The following is a 6,710-nucleotide window of genomic DNA, read 5'->3' on the forward strand; positions in this document are numbered from 1 at the left end:
GATACAATGCCAGTTCACAAACTCAAGCAATATGTTAGTGACTTTCAGATATGCAGACTCTAGTTTCTTCAAAATTTATAACGGAAGTGGGACAGGGGTGGAGGGGGAGCGTAGTCATCTTTCTAATGGACTTTATTCAGAAATAACTCTCCTCCTAAAGCATTTTTAAGTATTTTTAAGCACTTTAAGGTATTAAGTCAATGCCTCCTGTATGTTTTTTTAATTAACTTATTTTTTTATTGGAGTTCAATTTGCCAACATATAGCATATCACCCAGTGCTCATCCCACCAAGTGCCCCCCTCAGTGCCCGTCACCCAGTCACCCCAACCCCCCGCCCACCTCCCTTTCCACTACCCCCTGTTTGTTTCCCAGAGTTAGGAGTTTCTCATGGTTTGTCACCCTCTCTGATATTTCCCACTCATCTTCTCTCCTTTCCCCTTTATTCCCTTTCACTATTTTTAATATTCCCCAAATGAATGAGACCATATAATGTTTGTCCTTTTCCGATTGACTTATTCACTCAGCATAATACCCTCCAGTTCCATCCATTGTAGAAGCAAATGGTGGGTATTTGTCGTTTCTAATGGCTGAGTATATGTTTCATTTGCAAATGAAATATCTTCATTTGCCTTCCTTTGGCAGGCTTTGGGCATGCCAGAGTAGCTGAGGTAGGTCTCCCTCCCTCGTGAAGCTCACAGGCCAGCCAGCGTTAGACGGGGACAACATGTAACAACTGCCAACACGATGTGAAAATGCTAAACTAGATTTGAATATCAGATCCTAGGGAATGGAAAGGGGCTGGTAGATGAAGCAGTGGGCATCAAGGAAGGGAAAAGTTAAGACATTTGCCACTTGAATTTTGTCCTACATGAAAAGCAGAATTTTTCCAAGTACAAAGGAGAAATGAACTTTTGCAGGTCAAGGGAAACCCCACAAGCAGGGTAATGAAGATTTGGAAGCATAGTGGGCAAAAATGGAGAAATTCTGGTTTATCCAAGATTAAGAAGTATACAGGTCCCCTATATCTGGCTAGCCAGCGCAGGGAGAGCAGAGCAGGAGGGGCATGTTTGCAAGCTAAAATAAATTCCGTTTTGCATTCCCATGATGCACTCCCAAGAGAACAGTCTGTCAATCAAGAAAACTCTCCTGCCTCGTTGGAGGACCTAGAAATCGTTCAGGGAAACAGAGAGTAAGCTCAATTCTGGTATTGACTGGCAATATGGTGGAGGGAATAGTCCCCATGCCTTTGTAATATTTATTTTTTTAAAGATTTTATTTATTCATGAGAGAGAAAGAGAGCACAAATAGGGGGAGGGGCGCAAGGGGAGGGAGAAGGAAGCTCCCCACCAAGCAGGGAGCTCAATGGGATGTGGGGCTCCATCCCAGGACCCTGGGATCAGGACCTGAGCCAAAGGCAGACGCTTAACCAACTGAGCCACCCAGGCGTCCCAGCTGCCTTTGTAGTATTTAGGCTCTTGGGTTACACTCAACATATGTGAGACTTCTGGGCTTAGCAGTGGGACCATCCCCAGACTCCACCATCTGGTGAGGAAAGGACTCCTAATATAAAAGCATATAAGCAGTCTTGGTCTGGATTAATTCATGGCTAGACAGAGAAGACCTCACTAGGTAAAAATGGTCAGTATCTGTAACTGAAGGAGATAGAAAAAGCAGGCTCGAGCATACCTCAACACATCTGATAGAATAAAAATTCTCTAGCAAAGTTGTAAAAACAAGACAAAAAACAGGAACCTTCAAAATTTAGAAATGGCTACCTACTCTTCAATATGTTAATGTCCTAAATTCCCTATATCTGAAAACATAGTCAGAATTCAACTAAGGGTTATTAGGGGCTTTCTACATGCAGACACTGGTGAAACACTTCCTGTTGTAACCTTGGTTCTCAAGAGACCATGCTAGAATCTACTGGAAGCCATAAGATAAAAGTATACATCCTTCTAAAAGGTCCATTTTACTTGATAAAAATATGTAAGATATTTCTGTAATAAAATTGTAAAGAATATAATGTGGGTTTGCAGAATTTGCTTGACATTTTATGGTAAAACAAAATATTTCATAAAAGGTTTGAGGGGTGCCTGGGTGGCTCAATCGATTAAGCTTCTGACTTGATTTTGGCTCAGGTCATGATCTCAGGGTTGTGAGATCGAGTCCCACATTGGGCTTCATGTTGGGCTTGGGGCCTACTTGAGAGTCTTTCTCTCTCTCGATCTCTATCTCCCCCTCTCTAAAAAGAAAAAAAAAATTCTCTCTCTCCTCCTTCCGCCTCTCCCCTCTAAAAAAAAAAAAAGAAGAAGAAAGCTTTGAATTTTCTGTAGGTACCTTACACTTTCTCTGCCATTAGAGGAACATCAGTGGAGAAATTTGAGTGGTCTTTCCTCTATTCACTTCTAACAAATGTGTGATGTTCCCTACTTTACAAGATTAGGGTTCACAGAAGTTATTAATTTGCCCAAAATGTTACAGCTCCCCTAACTGGAAAATTCCCACTGATGTTTAAATTTTAGTGTGAACAGAAATAAATATAAGACAAGCAGATAAGGGACGAACTGAACTTCTTAGGGTATATTATTCTATTTTAGCACTGACATTTCAAACTGTCATCTATTGTGCAGTTTCTGCCTAAACAATAAAAAATAAAAACATTTAACTAAGCGTTCCACATGTACTACAAACTGAAAACTTGCAGAGCTCCTCACATTGAACCATTTCTGTGTCTAAAATTTCTCCTAAACTTTGAGTTGTCTTTGGAAAAACAGCACTTAGCTGTTGCCCTCAGAAATGCCAATTTTTCATGTGCTAATTTTACTTAGGGAGATCAAGCCATGATCCCAGGCACACACAACTGACATGATTTCACCTAATTTTTTTAAGAGACTTTATTTATTCATGAGAGACAGAGACACGGGCAGAGAGAGAAGAAGGCTCCCTGCAGGGAACCCGATACAGGACTCAATCCTGGGACCCCAGGATCATGCCCTGAGCCCAAGGCAGACTCTCAACCACTAAGCCACTCAGGCACCCTGAGTTCACCTAATTTAAGAAAGGCTTCAGGAGGGATTGACATAACAAGGCAAACCTTCCAAGGAGCTGTGGCCACAGACGGAGCCCAGGAGGTAAGAACTCCTGGAAAGAAACTTGCTATCTCAAGATCTGGGTCCATTTCATCTTTGTAACCCAGACACAAGGCAACAACTATTGATATGAAACATTATTTTTCACCAGAGCTGTATAGGTTGTTGGCACATGAGCTTGCTCAAGAATGTATACAAAATCTTGTCTCCTGCATTCAGCATCCATGTCCATATCCACCCACAGTATCTAAAAGGCTTGTGGTCAAAAAAACCCACATTTACCAGACTCTCTTGACACTAGATCTCAGATGTGCTGTATGTTGTGCCAACTGTATATACTCAGAGGAGATATGGAAAGTGGGAAAGAGATAGAGGCAGTTCTTTCCCATGTTCTTTGGCATAAAGATAGGGCCCAGCAAGTATGACGCTGCTCAATTTCATAGTCTCTGTGGTTAGTTTCCTGGTTGCATTGCCATCATGTTGGCAAATGACCTTGAATGACCTCAGCCTGGAGACAACCTCCTGATTCAGATCCCTCTAACCCTTCCAATAGTTCCATAAACAACTGATTCCTTATATGAAGTCTCTCTCTGCTTGAAATTCCTAGGGTTTTCTTCTAGGGAACCCTACAGAAAGCCTAGCTGCAGTGCCACAGTGAGTTGTTGTTAGCAAAAATGAGACTTAAAAAGCCAAATACATGGATCTGAAGTTGGAGAGATAGATGGGCATTCCCTCCTTATTTTCTGTCATATTTATAAGCTAAGGATGATGTGGGGCTGATGTAGGATGGTTGCAGAATGGCTCCAAACAACTGCTGCTCCCTGCACAGGTTTAGCGGACCTTGGTATCATGTACCTGAGCATAATTTAGTCATCTCGAGGGAGCCCTGTGACCATAAGCGATATCATATGCTCGTGGGAAGCTCTTTCCGGAGTTGGGTATTTCCCATTGCCACAATATATGAATCTGCTTTTGGGAGTTGAGTACTTACAATAGTGATTCTATTCATTCAATCTATTCATTTTTTTTTTTCTCACTTGAAAATTTTATTGGTCAGGGAGAAAGGAAGTCAGGTAGCCCCCCAGCTTCCCGCCCAGGGTTCCACAAGCTCTCACTGCTTCCCGTTGCCATTGATGGGGCGGTTCACGTGCTCGGGGGACGACAGGAATGCCTTGAGCTTGGGTCTGGCACTGAGGCGCGCCACATAGGCCGAGAGCAGGGGGAAGGAGTCCAGGCAGCTGGGGGCCAGGACCTGGTGAATCAGCAGCAAGTCCAGCAGGTTGTAGTCCGCGAAGGAGATCTGGTTGCCCACGATGAAGGCCTGGCCCCCCTCATTCTGGGACAACAGCGTTTCAAAAGGCTTCAGGTAACCTGGTAGTGCCTTCACATACTCCTCCTTTCCTGCCTCATAGTTAGTGTAGATGAGGAGGGCGTATTTGCAGCGGAGATCCTCCACACCATCGTTCACTACATCCAGCAAGGCCGCCTCCTGCTGGTCCTTCCCGTAGAGCCCAAGGGAGCAGCCCAGGTGTCGCAGGATGGCATTGGACTGGTACAGGGTGAGGTCTCCGTCCTGGAACTTGGGGAGCTGCCCGTACAGACAGGAGGCCTTGAGTGAGCCCTTCATCCAGGTCTCCATGGTCACCACCTCCTCCTTCCAGCTCTGGCCCTGGTCAGCCAGCAGCATGCGCATGGCCTCACAGCGCCCTCGAACAGGGAAGTAGGTGATGGTGTAGGGTGGCATGGTTGCAGCGCGGGTGGCGGTGGCGGTAGCAGTGGCAGCGGCGGCGGCAGCAGAGCTCCTCATTCAATCTATTCAATCTGCAAGCAGATTCTCAACTCTGGCTGTACATTAGTATCACTCATGGTTCTTCAAAAATCATATGCAGGGCTCCATTTCCAGAGATTCTGATAGAATTGGTTTGGCTGGAATCCAGGCATCAGTATTTTGTAGACCTTTCCGGTAATTCTAAAGGCAACTAGGGCTGCCAACAAGAAGACTGGCCCAAACCATAGCACTGCAGTTGAGCATAATTCATGGAACACTTCCACAGTGAACAGAGAAAGCCCGATAGAAAAGCACAGAGAATGCTCTAGTGACAACTTAACTACTCATAAGAATTCAAAGAAGGGTGACAGCAGCGTGGCTTGGAGTTGTCCAGAGAGGGATGATCAGGGAGGTGAGACTTAGAACAATAAATAGAATTTGCACAGATGAAAGAAAAGAAAGGAGGAATCCTGGCAGGAACGGAGTATGAAGGCTGGAAAGTGGGATGCAGGGCACAGGTTTGGATAAGAGAAAGTGGGTCAGATTATAAAGGGCCTCAAAAGCCAGGCAAAGGAGCCTAAGCTGATAGCACAGTGCCATTGGAAGGACAGTGAAAGGGACGTCCTTGGTCTTCTGTCAAGATGAAGATGCTGCCATCTTTGGGAAACTAATACTCCTGAATTGAAAAGCATTTGAGCTTGGTGTTGGGAGCTTAGCTCTGGACCTAGCAAATCTTTTATCTTGGAATGAGGAAAGACGGGACAGTAACTTGGAGTTTAAGCAACCTCACAATCATGTATCAACTGTTACTGATTGTCACAAAATCCTCAGAAAAACAGGAAGACTATGTTGGGGAAGCTCAGTCTTTTTTCATCAGATGACCTCACATTAGTTTAGCTGACGCATTTAGTGAACGCCCTCAGTGCTCTGCCTAGATCCCTTCTGATCCCTTTTAGCATGTCCACGCCGCCTCCTCCAGTTACTGTGGCCTTGGTTTCTTTTTTTTTTAAGACATTTATTTATTCATGAGAGACACAGACGGAGAGAGAGGCAGAGACCTAGGCAGAGGGAGAAGCAGGCTCCTCGCAGGGAGCCCAATGCAGGACTCGATCCCTGATTCCAAGATCATGACCTGAGCCCAAGACAGGCACCTAACCGCTGAGCCACCCAGGCATCCCTGTGGCCTTGGTTTCTTGTCCTTGCACCTGTGAATCTCTTTGAAGGTCACCACACAGGCAACCAGAGTTGCAGTCTCCAGCATGGGGTACCAGAGGTTGATGCTCCCCACACACCCTGCTCCCTGTTTTCCTGGCAGCCCTGAACCAATGACTAATAGATGCCAGAGTATGGAAGCCTAGCTTCTTTCCTCCAAGTTGAGACAAAACCTGGAGCATAACTTCTGTCCCAGATCACCCCTGCAGGGTCAGACTGAAGCTAACTTTTGGGGAAATTTGCCCAAGATTCCAAGCTTTCATGACATCCTTTCTTCCCTGCCCTGCTTCTCCCCTTCCCTGACCAGTCTTCTCTAGGAGCACATCCTGAATATACCATGTACACAGGAATCCTTGCCTCGGGATCTTTTCCAAAGAACGCAACCCAGGACAGCATGCTACCATTTGCAAAGTGTTCTTACATGGGCCGCGCTGGCTGTTACCCTCTGTGGGCTTTTATTGTCCTTTCTTCCATATCAGATTTTTTAAAGATTTTTTAAAATTTATTTGAGAGAAAGAGAAAGCATGAGCAGGTGGAGGGACAGAGGGAGAAGGAGACTCCCCATTGAGTGAGGAACTGGACATGGGACTCAATCCCAGGACCCCGAGATCACGACCTGAGCCAAAGTCAGATGCTT

General features: G+C 45.3%; 1 pseudogene; it reads right to left on the reverse strand.

Annotated features, from left to right (window-relative positions):
- Positions 1 to 4,114: 4,114 nt before the first annotated feature.
- On the reverse strand, positions 4,115 to 4,893 carry LOC140628399 (glutathione S-transferase P pseudogene; annotated as a pseudogene).
- Positions 4,894 to 6,710: the final 1,817 nt, after the last annotated feature.

The sequence above is a fragment of the Canis lupus genome, chromosome X, assembly GCF_048164855.1.
Source record: "Canis lupus baileyi chromosome X, mCanLup2.hap1, whole genome shotgun sequence".
Classification (NCBI taxonomy): Eukaryota; Metazoa; Chordata; class Mammalia; order Carnivora; family Canidae; genus Canis; species Canis lupus.